Source organism: Pipistrellus hanaki (assembly GCF_964339955.1).
Source record: "Pipistrellus hanaki genome assembly, chromosome: 17".
NCBI lineage: Eukaryota > Metazoa > Chordata > Mammalia > Chiroptera > Vespertilionidae > Pipistrellus > Pipistrellus hanaki.
This window is the reverse complement of record NC_140519.1, coordinates 23,825,002-23,843,752: the sequence shown is the minus strand read 5'-3', so window position 1 is coordinate 23,843,752 and position 18,751 is coordinate 23,825,002. Positions and strand designations below refer to the sequence as shown.

General features: G+C 42.1%; 1 protein-coding gene across 11 annotated transcripts in view; it reads left to right on the top strand.

Annotated features, from left to right (window-relative positions):
• FAM110B (family with sequence similarity 110 member B) overlaps positions 1–18,751 on the top strand; it is a 124,408-nt gene that overhangs the window by 73,887 nt on the left and 31,770 nt on the right. The window contains exon 1 of one of the 11 annotated variants that reach the window (XM_084864312.1): positions 2,543–2,613. The exons of 9 other annotated variants lie outside the window; for them this stretch is intronic. The gene's annotated coding sequence lies outside the window, so the exon portion shown is untranslated. Of the gene's footprint in view, positions 1–2,542; positions 2,614–16,980; positions 17,045–18,751 lie in introns of those variants that run through there. One more of the 11 variants, XM_084864304.1, reaches the window with a different exon arrangement.

The window sequence follows — 18,751 nt, the reverse complement described above, 5'->3', positions numbered from 1 at the left end:
ATATATATTTTTTCTTTGCTTTGAACCCGCCAAGGACTTGTCCCCATTATGTAATGTGCTGCATTCTGCTTTCCTATAGCTGTTACTCCTCACTGCCTTCCTTGAGTGCTGCCTGCCTGCCCAGGTGGCATTGCCCACTGCCCTGGAGTCCAATAGCTGTGTGCAGTGATAATTGTCCTAACTGGACCTTCAGCACTTCTGAGGGGAGGAGTCTCCAGGACTGGGAGGTCTGAGTAAATTGCATCATTTGGAGCCTTTGAGAGCATCTTTCTCTCTTACTGTTAACATCCTTTGCTCATGAAGCAATCGATTGAGTGACTAAGAAAAGTGATATAGTAGGTTGTAATTTTAAATTTTCCAGTCATCCCTAACCAGTTTGGCTCAGTGAATAGAGAGTCAGCCTGCAGACGGAAGGGTCCCAAGTTCAATTCTGGTCAAGGGTATGTACCTTGGTTTAGGCCCATCCCCAGTGGGAGGCATGCAGGAGGCAGCTGATTGATGTTTCTCTCTCATCGATGTTTCTAACTCTCTATCCCTCCCATTTCCTCTCATAAAAAATCAATAAAATATATTTTTAAAATTTTCCCATGCAGAAACAGGAAATTGAGAGATCCCTTGAAGACATTTTAAGCCAGATCTGCAACATTTTAGGGTTTCTCATGGGATCTTATTATGGTACTTGACATTGTATATGTTTGCAGTGTACCTTACTAATCTTAAATACAACTGTGTCTCACATCACTTTATATATTAGACATTTGCACCCAGTTGATCTCTTTTCAGATTATTGAGACATGGTTTTGAAGTGCTCTCTGAAGTGTTTTTATATTTTAAAAGTAATATGCAGTTTTTATTACTTTATTGTCCACTTCATTGGCACGTTGCCTCCTTCGGAAGTGAGACTGCTGTGTGCTTCTTAGGGTATTTTGTAGGGAGTGCCACTTCTGTTTGAAATATGCCCATTCTTTTTTATTTTATTTTATTGATTTTTTTACAGAAAGGAGTGGGATAGAGAGTTAGAAACATCGATGAGAGGAAAGCATCGATCAGCTGCCTCTTGCACACCTCCTACTGGGGATGTGCCCACAACCAAGGTACAAGCCCTTGACCGGAATCGAACCTGGGGCCTTTCAGTCCGCAGGCTGACACTCTATCCACTGAGCCACACTGGTTTTGGCGAAACATGTGCATTCTTGCTGCAATGTGCAGAATCCTTCACAAGTTGCCTTCTTCAGTCTCCAGCCTCCTCGCTGGTCAGCAGTGGGTGCTGATGCTCAGAGTGCGTTTCCGTCTGGCGTGTTTCCCCGCGGAGATGGGGATGTTGGTGGGCAGGTAGCTCTGGGATGTGATGACTTACATGACAGGTCGCTCGAGCAGAAGACTGGAGGCTGGTGTTGTGCTGAGCATTTATTGGGCGTGTCCGGGGACCAGCGGTGATGCCGAGTCCTTTATGTGGATCATCTCCCACAGCTCTCAGGACAGGTCCTTGTCAGCACAAAGCAGGGAATCCTGGGGCGAGATTCGAGCCCCAGTTTGTCTGGCTCCGATCCAGCTTCCTCACACAAGTTGCCAGCGTGCGTCGAGTGTGATGGTTTTGTGTGCCAGGTGTTTCTCAGACTTTGGAGATAATTGTTTTCTCTTTAGGAACCATAGTCTCTTGGCAGATCAGAGGTACAAGAGGTTTCTCAGAACGAAATAATTTGCTGCAGGTGCCATCCAAGCAATCACTCGGGGTTTGTTGATCATCGTGGCTGCAGAGACCAGTGCTGTACATCACCTCGGTCCTCATCCCGTGGCCCTTGGATGGCTCCCCTGGCATCTGGGACCCAGGTTCCTGGTTTGCTCCCAGTTCTCTGATTTGAGGCACTGATACAGCAGCAGCAATTTGCTTTTCTTTCTTTCTTTCTTTCTTTCTTTCTTTCTTTCTTTCTTTCTTTCTTTCTTTCTTTCTTTCTTTCTTTCTTTCTTTCATAAACTAACACAGTGGTTGGCAAACTATGGCTCTGTTGACTAATGAGTTTGCCGACCACTGGGATAGGGGCTTAATTACAAGGAACAATAACAGCCTGTAATTATTGGAATCGAGAGTCTAGGTCAGTAATCCGCAAACTCATTTGTCAACAGAGCGGCAAACTCGCGAGCCGCAGTCTGCCAACCACTGAACTAACACATTTTACAAAGAACTTGCATTTCAATAGTTTTGATGGGTAAGAGGAACTATTGTCTGGGTTTTATAGATGAGACAACAAAAGCAAAGGAGAAGCATGCCTTCTCAAAATTTCGTGGTTCCCAACTGGAAAAGCCAGACCACAAGCCCCTCTGCCTCCTTCTACATCACAACTCGAAAACGACACCTCTGCCAGGGACCAGCTCCTCACTTGCTCGTGAGTAGAAGGAAGGAATTCAGCTTCAGCAGTGGCTTTCAAACTCTCTGTTCCCTGAGGTACTTGACTAGGAGGTTTCAAGGCTGATGGGGCCTTGAGATGTGAGGCCCTGCTCCAGCCCAAATCACTCTGCACCTGTCTATTTTCTGTACTGATAATATTCCACAAAGCCTTCACTTCGGGGAAGCTTCTGAAGCTAAAAATACTTTGAAGACTACTGAACATCAAGGTTCTTATTGCATTCTGAGTTCTATCCTTTAGGGACCTATGCCAATTAAAAAGAAAATCAATGGAATTAATATAAACATGAGTACATCGTCAATGAGGAAATATTATTTGGGTTACAAAATTAATTTGCAGCTCCCCAGAAATAGACTTGCTGGGGAAGGCCAAGAGACTTCCCTAGAAGAGAAAGTCCCTATTCCCTCGCTCAGTACCAAATACCCAGTTAAGACCCTGGTCCCACTTTCTCTGGGGTTTGGCCCCTCAGATCGGTTCAGCACACTAGCAATGGACAGTATCCAGTTGCTCCCTGTTCCCCACTATTTCATGGCTCCCATCACTTAGGAGGTCAGTTTCAGGCCCCTTCACTTGGATAAAAGATTGCCCACAACAGTCTGTCTACCTCTACTGTTCCTTCTCTCCCCGCTCCCTCCTTCCCACCCCCTACACACACAGGGTTTTCCTCTAGGATGGTCAACGGACCCACAGTCCCTGTGAATACCAAGCCCTCTGTGCCATTGGGCTCAGGCTTGTACTGTTCCCAGGCCTTCCCAGAGGTCATTGCTTCTAGAATGGCTTCATTTAACCCTGGGGCTCTGTGACATACCCCCACATGCGGCTCTGTGGTGGTGCCATAGTCCCTCACGTCCCATCATCCCTGCACTGAAACAGCCCCTTCAATCCAGGTGGTATCTCTTGCTCTCTCGTCTGATTCCCCGGGCAGAGCAGCCTTTTCAGTCACTGTTGTATCCCTCCTGGCGGAATAGCACCAGGCTCATAGGCGAAGCCCAGTAAATGCCGGCTAAAATGAAATTAAATGGAAAAGTACATTTTATTATGGTACCTATTTTAATCATTGCACAAGATACTTTAAAAAAATCTACTTATTTTACACCTATTATCCTGGGATTATAAATAATTTCACAATTTTAAAGGACACATAATCACAACTTTTTGTTTTTTTCATCAAATCTCATTTTATGACGTGCACGCATATATTGAGTGAGTCTGTATAAAACAATTTTCCCACTTGCCCAATCTCTCCGTAGATGTCATGATTTTACTGAGTTGAATTCCCAGTTCCACCAGAGCCACATATTTTTAAGTCACATATCCAGTTTAGAACTCCTTCAACAAAATGACATTCCTGACAGAATGGCTCCTCTTTTGTGGTTAAATTCTGAGTTCAGTAAATATATCTTTCCATAATATAGTGTTTTATTCTTGGGAGAGATTTGAGTAAAGGGATTGTATATGCTTCTGTTTATGGGATATTATGAATATAAACACTCAGCTTAATGAGCAAATAATACTTCTCTCATTGCCCAACCTTTATTTTTTAAATCTTATTTATTTTTTTATTTTTCCCCCCCATCATCAATTATCCCCTCTATGACCTCCTCCATCTCCACCTTCATTTCCCAAACTTCAGAAAGGTCACTTGAATGTGTGCACTAGAATGTGGGTGGAAATTCCAGGAACACTGAGCACCCTGTCAGAGTCCCGTCCTCATCTTGGGTGCAACCCATCCTAGGGGAAGAGCAAGAGGGTATGGGAGTTCCACATTCCAATGGGAAGCGCTCCTTTGTCCAAACACCATCAAGGACAGAGGTTTCTGCTTTTTATACTGACTTTTTGCTCCGAGGTCTCACAAGGTGAAACCCATGCCCATCAACTCGCTGCCTTGTAAACATCTCCTCTTGTAAATCTGCAGCGTTTTTCCTTGTTACAACAGTTTTATGGCCTCATGTGCATAAATACTGCCTTTGACAGGCTCAGAGCCTGTGCCATGAATATTCCTTTAATAGTGGTGGAAACTCTGCAGGGAAGCTTTCAAGTTTAGGATGAGGATTAAATTGTCCAGCAAAGGGCAGGGAGAAGCTAAACTAAAAACCTTCGCAGATGAATGGTTTTATTTCATATCAATTACGTGGCCTTAATACCGCCCATCAGATTCTGCCTTTGTGCATTATTGGCGTCAGTGGGTCACCTTCAGTGTACGAGGATCATAAAGTCACCGCTTGAAGGTCATCTTTGGCTAAGCTATAATTTCAACAGTTCAGAGAAAATTAGCGCTCTCAAATTTATTCTTTGCATTGGGATGTATTTTGATGTCTAGTGCTTATACTTGACTGTCGCTTTCCTCTGTTGTGGAGCTTAAAGCAAGGGGCCTTAGATTCAGAGTAGGTTAGTTTTGTGGTTTAATTTACTTTATGTTTTGTTTTATTTTATTGCTCTATACACACAAAAATCAAATCTGAGCTTAAAGCCACTATTCCACTATCCAAAGTACATGTCTTCCCCTGGTAATTGTTTCTGATTGGAGCCCATGATTTTTTACTTCGAGGTTATTCTACTTGGTGTGCTAACTGGATCACGGCCAACATAATTACGACAATTGGAAAAGAAACTCACTGGCAGAAAGAGCATAAACATCCTAGCGTTGTAATGATACAGTACAGAAAATTTGAGGGACAGATGTTATATGGAGGCATCGATGAGAAGTTTTACTTCTAAGTTAAAGTTATTCATCATAAGAGTTCACACAGCCCCTGTTTATTTTCAGGTCACGAGGTCACCGTTTAGAAGAAAACATTTTCATGGAAGTAAAATACCACTGAAACCAATTTTTTACCTTAAAAACATTTTTTTCACCATTAATGGCATCTTTTAAAAAATGTTCTTCATTATGCATCTGAAGTGTGATCTCGTGCTCTCGTCCCCAAAGGGGTCCTCCATGAGCAAGATTCGGTAGCTTATCTCCAGTTCTCTAGTTTTATTCAAAATCAAGCTAAAGTGTCTGTGCACTCTTGTGAGAGTTTCTTTCAGGATCTCAGTCCTTTTCTCTCGTCCTTTATAAAGATTGTCTTGAGTTTTACCCCACAAGGCCCAGCAGAGGACAGTGCCTAGTTTTCAGTATTAACAATACTAATAACACGAACCAGAATAATGACAGCAGCTGACATTCATTGGATGCTTGCAAGGCTGTGCACTTTTCCCCACTGTGAGCTCTCCCCTGGCTTTTCTCACTTCATTCTCACTTGCTCTTGGTTCAGATGGGGAAACCGAAGCCCCTGAGTCCCAGCCCTGTGGGGCTGCTTGCTGCTTGGGGTCCGTGTGCACTGCGGGTTTGGCTGGGCCTTCGCCCTCCTATTCAAGGGCCCTCCCAGTAAATCCTGCCCCTTAGATGGTCACTCAGCTCTGCAGTGGCCAAAAGTAAGTGCCACTCCAAAAGGTGAACATGCTCATCTCTCCAGCCAGACTTATACTTGAGGCACAGGAGGATGAAAACATTTTCTTTAAAAATAGCCCAAACCGGTTTAGCTCAGTGGATAGAGCGTTAGCCTTTGGACTGAATGGTCCCGGGTTCGATTCCGGTCAAGAGCATGTACCTTGGTTGTGGGTACATCTGCAGTGGGAGGTGTGCAAGAGGCAGCTGATCGATGATTCTCTCTCATCGATGTTTCTAACTCTCTATCCCTCTCTCTTCTTCTCTATAAAAAAAAAATCAATATATATATATATATATATATATATATATATATATATAAAATTGTTATATATATATAAAATTGTTATATATATATATATATATATATATAAAATTTATATATATATATATATATATATATATATATATATATAAACAAACAAACAAAAAACTAGCCCCAAGGATGGCGTCCTAATTTAGGGGTTTGCGACCACCCAGCTTCAGGTTTGGGGCATCTACTGCACTTGTTTCTAGTTGGGGGGTAAGCCTCGCTGGTCCATGCTTTCTGCGTGGTCCTTCTCCAGGTCACTTGGTCCGCTGCCACTACTCGGCTGTCCAGCTGGTGTTCCTGAAGCCCCAGCTGGACAGCAGCCACTTGTTGAGTTTCATCCCTTGAAGGGTGACGCCGATGTCCAGCCTTTGGCTCAGCCCCTCCTCTCAGGATCCAGAGATTTTGTAATCGGGTGTCCTGTGATTCGCAGCATGAATGAAAGTGAAAGCCGAAAGCGTCGGGTGACTTGATCACTACCATGTGTCCATCAGCACACATGCCCGATGGTCGTTGACAGACAAAGAGTAAAGAATTCAAGGGGGGTGGGTGGGAAAGGTGACAACTGCTAGACACAGGACAGTATGGTGGTTACCAGAGGGAAGGGGGTGGGGGAGATAGAAAAGGAAAAAGGGAGAGAAATGGTGATGTATGGAGACTTGATTTGGGGTGGTGAACAATACATAGATGCTATATTATAGAATTGTACCCCTGAAACCTATATAATTTTATTAACCAATGTCACCCCAATAAATTCAATTTTTTTCTTTAATTAAGCTTAGGTAACTTCCTAACATGAATGCTATCTGCATTCTCAATAAAAATAAAAATTCTACCAAAAATCAAAATTGATGGTGAATCTAAAAACCTGAAATGCAGATTTCTCTTCTCTCCCGTGTGGTTGCTGGGTTATATGATATGTATGAAATGATCTCTCCAAGGCAAGGCAGTCTGTTTCCATGGAAACACACGCACTAGCTTCTAATCCCTCCGGCTAGTTTCAGGAACATTAACTCTGTGCTAGTATTAAAAAATAAATCTGAAATTAATATCTAGCTTTTGAATGGCTAAAATTATTGCAAGAAAAGCATTCAAGTTGTAAATAGATTCCTCATCTGAAAAGTGTCACATTTGATATTGCTAATAATGATACTTCATATATGCCAAGTAACCATTGCTAGGACACTTGAGAAGTTTCACTCCTTGAAATTGTAAAACTTTGTAAGGGAGGAAGTGGGGAAGGCAGGAAGTTCATACAGTTGATTCAATTAATGCTATACATAAATTATGACATATATTTCTATAAGCAAATACTCATGTCACTTCCCAGACATCAGCCAACCTTGGTTATAAAGTGTACAGATACAATGCCCCAGATCCCACCCTTTTCATTACTTTGGCCCCTTCCAGGAAATACAAAGGTGCAAAAATGAGTCATAGTAGTTTTATTTGTCCAGCCCAGAGGTTCCCAAACTTGTTTGTGCCGTAGACCCCTTGCCATGTTTTCCGGTTTTGGGTAGACCCCCTACTTACCTGATATTGATTTTTTTGTAAATTTCTAACTGTAGTAAAGTTTAGTGTTAAAATTTAATAAAAAAATAATGTACCTACTTTTCTCTGGCATTCTCAAAGAAAATAACACTGATTCACTATAATTTGTATGATAAACTACCAGTTTATATTTTTTTTAATATTTTCTCAGCACTTTCCTATTCAAGATTCAGAAAACGAATGAACGTATTTTTCTCACATTCATATTTATAGAGTGACGAATTGAACAAGTCGGTGCAAGTTCGCGAAGCTTTGAGACAAAAATTGGCAAGAATGTTTACTGCGCGTATGCTTGTAACAAGATGATACTGGTATATCATTATGTGCAGGTTTTTATCCTACAACTTACACAATTTTATAAACATAATAAATTTTTTACTTCATAGGTACTTTTATAAATAATTTATATGTTTTTATATTATAAGATAATATGATGTAAGTAAATAGGTACTATCAGTGTATGTTGAGATCCACTATTGTGGACCCCCATTTTCATTTCATGGACCCCCAAATTTTTTTTCCGCTGACGTAGACCCCTTGCAGGTTGTCATAGACCCCTGGGGGTCGATATCGACCACTTTGGGAATCACTGGTCCAGCCCATTCTGTTTCCTCACCTGGCACCCCGTAGACTGTGAATGTGAATCAGGATTCAAATGAACTTCTGGTCCTTTGAAATCCATTTCTAGAAAACCCCTCTCTCCACCTCCCACAGCCCCACACTGTTCTTTTAGTGCCTTTATTTCAAGTTGCCCTAGTGCTCTGATCATGATTCTAGCAGATGATGTATCACACTTCCCCTTTAATTGCCTTGTTGCCTGCGGAGCTGGAGTGCAGCGTGTTAGAGGCTGGACCTGTGCCGCTGTTTTGCCTTACTTCTCAGCATGGGGCACCGTGCTTAGGACTCAAATCCACTCAGTAACTCCTATTTGCAAAATGAATGAATGGAAGAATAGGACAGAGAGGTCTTGATTCTATATCCAGCTCATTAACCTCTGCTTCTCAGCATACTTATGTTTCATGCTTTGATGTTTTCCTAAGACTTCAATTTCCAAGTTTATCTTTCAACCTAAGAAGCACATTGGTTAGATAAGATGTTTCTTACAGTGTAATGCAGAATCACGTGGTCAGAAAGGAGCACTTAGTTCCAAGTGGTCTGTTGTCAAGAATTGCAGTGGAGCCTTCACAAGGTGAAGTGTGTGCAGTGGGTTTTGAGAAAGTCTAATAGAAAAGATGGCAGACCCTGAGTTCCTGGACAAAGTAGAAACTCATCCACTGAAACTGCAAATAAAAAATGAAATGTAAATGTGTCTTTTTACATAAGGATGATTTTCTTTGTACCCAGGAAGGGGAATGCTAGAGGGTGGAATGAGACTAAATGAAAGAATAACTACAGACATCTTTTATATCATATACAATTGACCATATGTGTTAAAATTGAACTGCAATAATTTGTTTGCAGCCTTCTATGTTGGTAAGACAATATTTATCTGCTTTTAAAATAATTACTCCCCACAGTTTTTATACTAAAATCCCTTAGTTTTATATTATAGTTATGTATTTTCAAAAAAAATCATCAGACTTTATTACTTTTTTAATGCTCTTTAAATATTTGAAATTGAATTTTTTATGCGAATACAACCAACCAAAATAAAATTACATTGTCTGAAATAATATTCCAAAAAAGATTCTCAACTGACAAGGCTCAGTGATTTTTTTAAGGGGGAAAAAAATACTTTATTAATGGAGAAAACCAGTCTATCTTCTGGGAATACAGGTTGAATTTTAACTGGGTAACTTGCATCAGCCACATGATATTATTGGCACATAGTAGGCTGTGGGTTCTCTCCCATCAGTCTCTACAGATGTCTTCCTTTGCCTTCCCTGGGCACTGAGCGGGCCCTCAGATGGGTAACTATTAAAGGTGCAGAGGAGAGTTGTAAACAGCAGTAGAACCAGGTGCTCCGGGTGGCATTGTCCTTTCTAGAGGGGAGGGACTCTTGCAAAGATTTTTGCCATTTTTCTGAAATTGCTTTGGGCTCCATGGACATAAAGTTGGAGGACAAGTTCTGGAGCTGGATACACCTGGGTTTTATCACAGCTTTGCTACCTACTCTTGTGGTGACGCTGGTGAGCCAGTTAACTTCGGAGCCTTGTTTCCTTGGGGTTGTGTGCATTAACTGAGATGATAGATATAAAACAGTCAGCATATAGTGTTATTTTGTTGTTGTTTTGATGGTCCAGTTTTTATTGCATTAAAAAGGATGGTTGAGCCCTAGCTGGTTTGGTTCAGTGGATAGAGTGTCCGCACACAGTCTGAAGGGTCTCCCTCCCCACCTCCCTTCCACTCTCTCTAAAAATAAATGGGGAAATATCCTCAGATAAGGATTAACAGCAACAAAAAAAGAATGGCTGGGTTCTTTTTCAGAAGGCCTCATTTTTTTTTAACTTTTTAAAAAAATATATTTTATTGATTTTGTACAGAGAGGAAGGGAGAGAGATAGAGAGTTAGAAACATCGATGAGAGAGAGTCATCGATCAGCTGCCTCTTGCACGCCCCCTACTGGGGATATGCCCGCAACCAAGGTACATGCCCGTGACCGGAATCGAACCCGGGACCTTTCAGTCGCCAAGCCAACGCTCTATCCATTCAGCCAAATCGGTTTCGGCGCAGAAGGTCTCATTTTTTCCTGTATTCAGATGTCTTTTCCAACTTTGAATGTTTGGGTAAAGCTTGGGAATCTGGTTGTTGGCGCAGCATAAAAAAATATGAAATACTCCATTGCAGCCCACAGAGTTAGAGCAAAAGTTTCTAGCAGATTTGAATTCTGCCCAATTATTTTTCTTTGCTTTTACATGGTTCCAGTTAGCATGAATTTTGATTACATGTTGTTAGCTAAATAAACCCAGTTGTCAACACCGCAGTTTAAATTTCAGTTCCCATAGTACATTAACTGTAATTGCATAGAGTGCACACTGCGTCGCTAACTCTTCCATCCACAGATCACTCTGTAAATAGCAGATGCTTATCATGATGGACAATCAATCAGGTCACTTCATGCAGGGTCCATCAGGGATGGGTCACTGCACATCTGTTATTCGGTTCACTCCCAAAGGGAAAAACATGTAGTCATGTTGCTTCATGTTGCTTCCTTGTTGCAACATGATAAGGAGATGTTTTATAAAAATGAATACTTCAAAAGGGAATTGGCCATCCTATCCAATATGGCTCAGTCAACCTGTGGACTGAAGGGTTCCAAGTTCGATTGTGGCCAAGGGCACATGCCTGGGTTGTGGGCTCAATTCCCAGTAGGAGGAGTACAAGAGGCAGCCAATCAATGATTCTCCCTCATCATTGATGCTTCTATCTCTCTGTCCCACTTCCTTCCTCTCTGAAATCAATAAAGAAATGTGTGTGTGTGTGTGTGTGTGTGTGTGTGTGTGTTTTAAAGGGAATTGGCCAACCAAGGTGGAAGGGCAGCGAAGCAACGAAAGTGATGGTGCAGGAAGTAAAATTCAAATCCAAGGCAGATAGAAGGCTCAGCTCACTGTGTGAATGCTGGCACTGCCATCACATTGGGAAGACTAGCATGCAGACAGGAGCTGAGGGAGGGAACATAACAGCGTAAAGGTGGAATGTGGTGATGAAAAAGGGAATAAAGCTGTCCCAGAGGAAGTGATGCCATCAAAAGCTCCACAGGAAAGGAATTCTCGGAGATATTTATGACATTGAAAGTACAAAGGATTAAATAGCAGAAGCTAATAAAATAACAGCATTAAACTAAAAAAATAAAATAAGGTGGAAATTGATCCAGTGAGGATTGTGACAATTCAGCAAGGCCTAGGAAAGGTGCCTGCCTCGCTCGTGTGTGATAGGATGAGTTGAGGAAGGCAAGCATTGAATATTCACAAAGTTCCTGATAATTTTTTCCAGAAAAATAAACTCTCAGTGTGTTTATGTTGTCAATTATAGTATTTTCAATTATAGTGTTCGTTTCTCTGTACATTTGTAACCAACCATGCAGAGTTTTAACACAATTTTTTAAAGGTTCCAGAACCTTCATCATTCTTACCATTGATAATGGAGTGCAGGGTGCATGGGTTCGGCTTATATGGTTCTTTACACAGCCGGAACCTTAAAAAGTTAAGGGGGTTTCATCTGTCATGCAAATTAGTCAAACAAATTCTGTTACTTTTTGGACTTTTCTTTTACTGAAAAAAAAAATGTGTTCATACATCTCCTTGAATATTGTGTTTTCAGGTACTTTCCCAGCTCTTTAAAGGCAAGTTATAGAGTGGCAGGTGCCTTGCTGATTATAAAACTTCTCTGACTTTCTAATATTTACTTTTAATTTTCAGGAAATTCAGACATTAAATATTCAGAGACTCGTATTTTTGCAGTGCTTTTGTGAACTATTTCTGCAGTATAAACATTTTCTTTCTGTTTGTTTTCACTGTAAAATAAGGCAAACAGCCAAGTCCCTGCACTGAACATGGCAAGTTTTAATGACATGGATTGGAGCGTTAGCACTCACATCCGCGGTCTCCTGGGGGTGAGCATGGAGTCACCAAGCTGTGGGTTGCAGTGTGTGTTCTGTAGTATGCATGCAGAATGTGTTGATTTCAAAACTTCTGAAATAATTAAAACCGCCTTGTATCATCCAAACCTCACAAGAAATACTATCATTTGTTGAATTTGAAATATCCAAGTTGGTTGGTTTTGAAAGATGTTAGTATAGTGACTAATATTAGAGGCTCTGAGTTATTTTTCATGCATTCGTTCCTCTGCTATGGCCTACGTCAGAGAAAGGAACCTGATGACAGTATGGGAGAATGCTCCCTGTACCCCCAGCATCCCACAGGGTCCTGCTGTTCCCTGCCCGGCCTCACACTGGCAGCATGCTTGGTCACAAACAGTAATGAAAAGCCTGGGGGGATGTTTGTGCTTTCAAAGGTTGATTTAATCACATTCAGGGAATGAAGCTGGTTTAATCATAGCTCTCCGAGATGGGAAAGATTGGCTTTCCTCCTGCCCTTTCCAACTTTTTACTAAAGTAACCCCTTCAGCCGTCATATAGCAAGGAATCCAGTTGATTTTGTTCTTTGCGGGATCTGCCCTCTATTTTATAATTTTCCATGTGACTTGTTTCATCATACTCATCAGCCTCATAAAGAAAAAAAAAAAATTAGTCCTGACTGATTTGGCTCAGGAGATAGAGCGTTGGCCTGCGGACTGAAGGGTCCCAGGTTCGATTCCAGTCAAGGGCATGTACCTTGGTTGCGGGCACCTCCCCAGTAGGGAGTGTGCAACAGGCAGCTGAATCCATGTTTCTCTTTCATCAATGTTTCTATCCCTTTCCTTCTCTCTTCCTCTCTGAAATAAAAAAAATCAATAAAATATATATTTTTTAAAAATTAACTCTTTTAATAGTTTTTGCCTGAACCGGAAGTGAAGATTACCATGAGGACCAAAAAGATACTGGTAACAGTAAAGACAGGGAATCTGAAATGGGACTCTGAACATCCTTCGCTAATTCTCAGATTCGGGTTATTATTATTGTTCTGTTTAACAACATCCATAAACAAGGGCTACTTCAGAAATAAAAATGTGGGGAATATAGAACCTGAGCCAGCACTAACTCTGGAAAGACCTTCAGAGTCCTGTAGGACAGAGGCAGCCCGAGTGTCACTTGGGACAGTCACCTGACATGCATGATCTCAATTCACCCATCCACCCTGCTCAACCCCATTACAAATGCCAACAGATGAGGAAAGAGCTATCTTGCCCAGGATGTCACTAGTACAGAGAGGATCCATACCATCACCCATCACAGTGGTCAGCAAACTGCGGCTCTTTGGCCCCTTAAGTGTGGCTCTTCCACAAAATACCATGGCCTGGGCGAGTCTATTTTGAAGAAGTGGCATTAGAAGAAATTTAAGTTTAAAAAATGTGGCTCTCAAAAGAAATGTCAATCATTGTACTGTTGATATTTGGCTCTGTTGACTAATGAGTTTGCCTACCACTGACCCATCACATGATGATTGTCTGCCTGCTTCATTCTCATCTTCCCCACTGGGCTACACAGTCCTCTGTCTCTTCTGCTTATTACTTCCACCTCTACCCTGGGCATCCAGCCCCACACCTGGCCCACAGCCCCTGTTCCCCTAGATAACGTTTATTAGAGGACCAGATGAGTGAGTGAATGGAAGTTTGAATCCATTCCCAAGTAGCTACAGAGTAAAAGACTAAAATCCAATTTTACAAAATTAACATATTTCCTGCCACACACATTTGGCTATGGCGAGAGTCTCTGTAAATAGAATTCTTAAAGACTCCAGGGCGTGATTTACTTGCTGGCCTCCAAGGAAGACGCGGGAGCTGTTTCTGTTAAGGGCTTTGGAAAAGGGTGATTTCATTTTCTGCAGCACTCATCCTGGGTAGGCATCTCCTCTGGTGACAGGCCAGGCGGGACCTGCAGGCAGTCTGGGGAAGAGGGCTCGTTGCTGCCCAGGTGGCTGTACCCATCCCCAGCTGTGTACTCCCATGCCACAGCAGAAGGACACACAGGGAAACTGGGTCAACAATCCTGAACAGTGGCAAGGTGCCCAGGACACTGATGGAGGCCCAGAAGGGCCAGCAGGCATTCCCACTGACATCAGAGTGGCCGCTTGAGCCAGTATCATCCCAGCCTGAAGTCATTGCTAACCCTTAGACCCGTGGTCGGCAAACTGCAGCTCTCAAGCCACATGTGGCTCTTTGGCCCCTTGAGTGTGGCTCTTCCACAAAATACCACGGCCTGGGCAAGTCTATTTTGAAGAAGTGGTGTTAGAGGGAGTTTAAGTTTAAAAAATGTGGCTCTCCAAAGAAATGTCAATCGTTGTACTGTTGATAGTTTGCTCTGTTGGCTAATGAGTTTGCCGACCACTGCCTTAGACTGAATAACATGCCGCCATCCTGCAATCATGCATCTGCCCTTCCATGCCTCTAGTTTGTTATGGGTGAGGGACAGGCCTGGAGGAAACAGCCTGTTGTAACTTATTTACGGATTCAGAGGCTGTAGCGGGAGTCACAGCCAGATTGGACATTCGGAACACTGCGCCTCTGTGTTTACTCTGATGCTTCTTCCATTACTATCTGCTAACTAGCACAGGTGCACAGAATTCCCTGAGAAACCCAGATAGGGCCATGAAGGCCCGAAGCTTCAATCCAGAAGAAGTCATCTGTAATTTGGGGCTGGCAAGAAGTAAACCTGCTATCTGCTTAATATCCAATTTTTTTTACATTCGCACTGTTTAGAGTTATTTATCCAAGAAATTCTTCGAGGCAAATGATTATATTATCAGACTCATTTGTTTAGAGGCGGAAATGTACTTACAAGTCTAATATGCCTCAAGCCAGAAAGTGTTACTAAATGCTATGATTAGAAAGAAAGAAATCTGTGTTTATTTATTTATGAAATTTATGCCATTATTATGCATTTTAATTTGCAGAGGAGAAAAGGGGAAGGCAGTGTTTAGGATGATTAAAATTTAAATTTCTTTGGAGAATGAATAACTCAAAATGGCTCAGAAGGTGAATATAGTCTGAAATGTTTCACTGATGCGTGTATAATGAAAATTTAATTCCGTTTTATGGAAAGGGAACAGTGTTTTAAATACATTTCTCCTGGAAGCGTTATTTTTATTTAACATTTCCTTCTTCACCACAAACCAGAGCCTCTGACCAAGGATTCTTTTTATTCAGGGAAAATTACTTCAAAAGTTGGCTTGGATTGTGTTGGTAGCCAAGTATTACACTTCCTTTTCTCTTTCACATGCAGACAAACAGGATAGAAAATGAGATTAAAATAGGAACAGTTCTTTTTAATTTTTTGAGGCAATTTCGACAGAAAGTCAATTATATACTAGGTTTTTGAATGTGTGTCCCTGGCACACTGCTGTGAAATTGTGCCAAACACTTTAAGGAGTAGCACAGATGCTTATAGGAAAAGAGAGTCCAAATTATAATAGGCCAAATATGATCTTCTAAATGTCATTTCGGAAGTTCTCTTTTCTGAAGGTAGCATTATTTCTAATTCTATAAAACTGATTTGATTGGATATTATTGTAGAAATTCCTAAGTTTTATGTTAGAAAAAATATTGGGTGTTTAAATAATGTGAATTAATCTTTATGAAAATAACTTCATGTTTTGTATGTATTTACAATCCTGCATATCTCTTTTTGAAAACAAAAAGCAACATTCTAAATATATAAATTAATTTTGTTCCAGACACAACCCTCATCTACTTGTTGTTTAAAAAGTAATCTTGTGCTCAGAAAATGGCTCTCTCAATATAATGGCACAAAATAATGCTTTTCACTCCTAAACTGTTCACTCCATGCCTTTGGGCTTATAGTTAATGTGAATTTAAAATTTTTCATTATCTCATTTTTAGACTTAGTAGATTAGAAGCAAGAATTACGAATGGATTGGGAGACATTTGGACACAAGAATAACAAGACAATGAGTAACTAACAAAATAGTTCCACGTGGAACACCAGAAATCTAAGAAAGTAAACATCTGTAGGCATACTTTTGTGTTCTGTACTAATGCAATAGCCATGAATTATCCAGGGAAGACGTGCAAGCATGCAAACTACTTTTCAAAGATTCCATCACAAATGCTTCTTTAAAAAAGAAGCATTTCTGATTCTTAAACAAAGTTAGTGAGTGAGTGGAGGACATAAGCTTCCATTTCCCATTCTCCCCACTCCCCACGTGTACACAAGCCCCTTGTTCCCTGAAGTAGGAAGTGATTGAGGATTAAAATAATGAAAATCACTTTTAGTCTGAGTATCCAATCTGTTACCATGAGCGTTTGTTTGTGGCATTAGTAATGACTCCCATGCATCCCATGGCTCAGTTTCACATGGCTGCGATTTCTCTTTTGCACAGCGCAGGGTGCTGCTGAGCACCCACTGGGCCCAGTCCCAGGGCTCTCAGGTGGGCGTGTGGCCCTGCCTCGTGGTGATAGCCTGGCCTAATCCGGCCTCATTCCAGCTGGGCACTAGTTCCCATTAAACCTGGGAGCAGTTTCTAGCAGTGTGTTTCCAAGATCGTACCCATAGGAAATATCATCTAGCTTTATGGTTTTAAGGGATTGTTTAAGATTCCCTCGAATGAAGGGAAGAAATCTCTCGGAGTGATTCATTCATAAAGAAGGGCCTCCGGGCACGGATCTTCATGGCATTTCATTGGCGTCCACATCTGCACACTGCTTTGCTTCATGCCTTGGCTAAGACTTAGCAAACAAAGAAGATAAATGTCAGAGGACAGTGTCAGTGACCTCCCCATCATTGTTGAAAAGGTTAGTGCTCCCTCACAGCCTCCCGTCCCTTTATTTGGGTATTTGTGTTTTAAAGTAACTCACACTGGGCCCTGCTTTGAATGTCATCTGCAAACTTAACAAGTTTGCTCTAGCCTGCCCTCTGAGACTTCCATGAACATGCCCTGTCCCTTCCGAAGGGGAATACTCACTCACAACTCAAGGCTAATATTTGCACAGGGAGATTCCACTCCCAGACGATGGCTGTGACGGGAGGCAGAACCAGCAGTCCTGTCAGAGCCTGACCATGATGGTCCCCTTTCCAGGAGAAGGGCTTGCGTTGGTCAGAGAGCTTTGCTCCTGGAAGCCACAGCTGCAGTTCCTCAGGAGTCCTGTGATATTACAGCAAGTAATTATGTATTCCACTGAGGACACAAGAATCCATAGCTCCATGGATTCTCAGGACTTGGAGCGTGTAACACTCAGAAAGAGCTATTGGCATCCTCTCCGAGTGAGCTCATCCCATGGCCTCTGTCCTCACGGCCAGCCTCCCACTGGCCCCGGGGACTCTACCTGCTTGATGTGAGACTCCACATTCATCTCTCTCTTCAACCCCAGGCACAGGACACTAGGCTTTCCCTTCTGGATTCAGACACCAGGAGGAGATTTCCCTCCTCCGTTACCTGGGAAGGTTGGGAGACTTTGGATGAATTTGAAGTGAGAGACCCACACACTGGGCGACGTAACCAGGGCTCAGTACGGCTCAGCTATCAATATGAGTCCGGCTCTGTTCTAAATGTTGGGCATGTGTTAATTTACTTCATCTTGACTTAGTAATCCTAGGAGATGGATAATAGTTTAGCTCTTTTGACAGGTGAGGAGATTGAGACACTGAGAATGTATGTATCTTGCTGAAGGACAGTTAGCTGGCCAGGGAGGGGCAGTGTCTAAGCCCAGCAGTTTCCTCTCCGACTTCACGCTGTGCGGTCCTCTGGTTGAAGGCAGCAGGAGAACCGGTCTCAGTGGGCACCAAACCTCTGGAGGAGCCGGGGCTCTGGGGCTACCTGTTGGTGGTGGCTGTTCCAATTAGTAGTTGGGTCACTGTAAATGCTGGGAAAATCCACTTTCCTCAGAATCTGTGACTCGTCTGGACTAACAGTATTTTCCAAAATATTTCTTTGGGCACCACCCTCACCGAGTGTCTTAAAGACCACTTTCCCGGATCATTTTCCATGTTCTTTAAAACTACAGAAAGGAATTCTCCTTGCGTGCACTCTGTGTAACTGCAGAATTGTTACTTATATGGTATCTTTACTAGACAATACATTCCGGACTCACACAGCCTGAAGCCAGAGCTGGGCTAGTCAGGTTTTGTGTGGGAGTTTCTTGGGAATTTTCCATGTCTGGCCCTTCATCAGTGCTGTTCGCAGATTGACAATGATGCAGGGGCTCCATTCAGATATTGAGAAACGAATTACACTAAGTATAATTTAGAGGGCAGGGGGTGATTTTTATTCTTGATAAATAGTCTGTTAGAGCAAAATTGCAACTGTTCCAAACTGGGATTTGAAAGTGAGAAAGGCCTGGATTAGAATTCTGGCTTAGCCACTGGCTAGGGCTTTGACCTTTGGCAGGTTCATTTACTTATTCAACAGATATTGGTAGACTCGGATGTGCAAGGTACTGAGCTGCAAAGAAAATAACAACACACACATACAAAAAAGGAAAACAAAACAAAAAACAGACCAA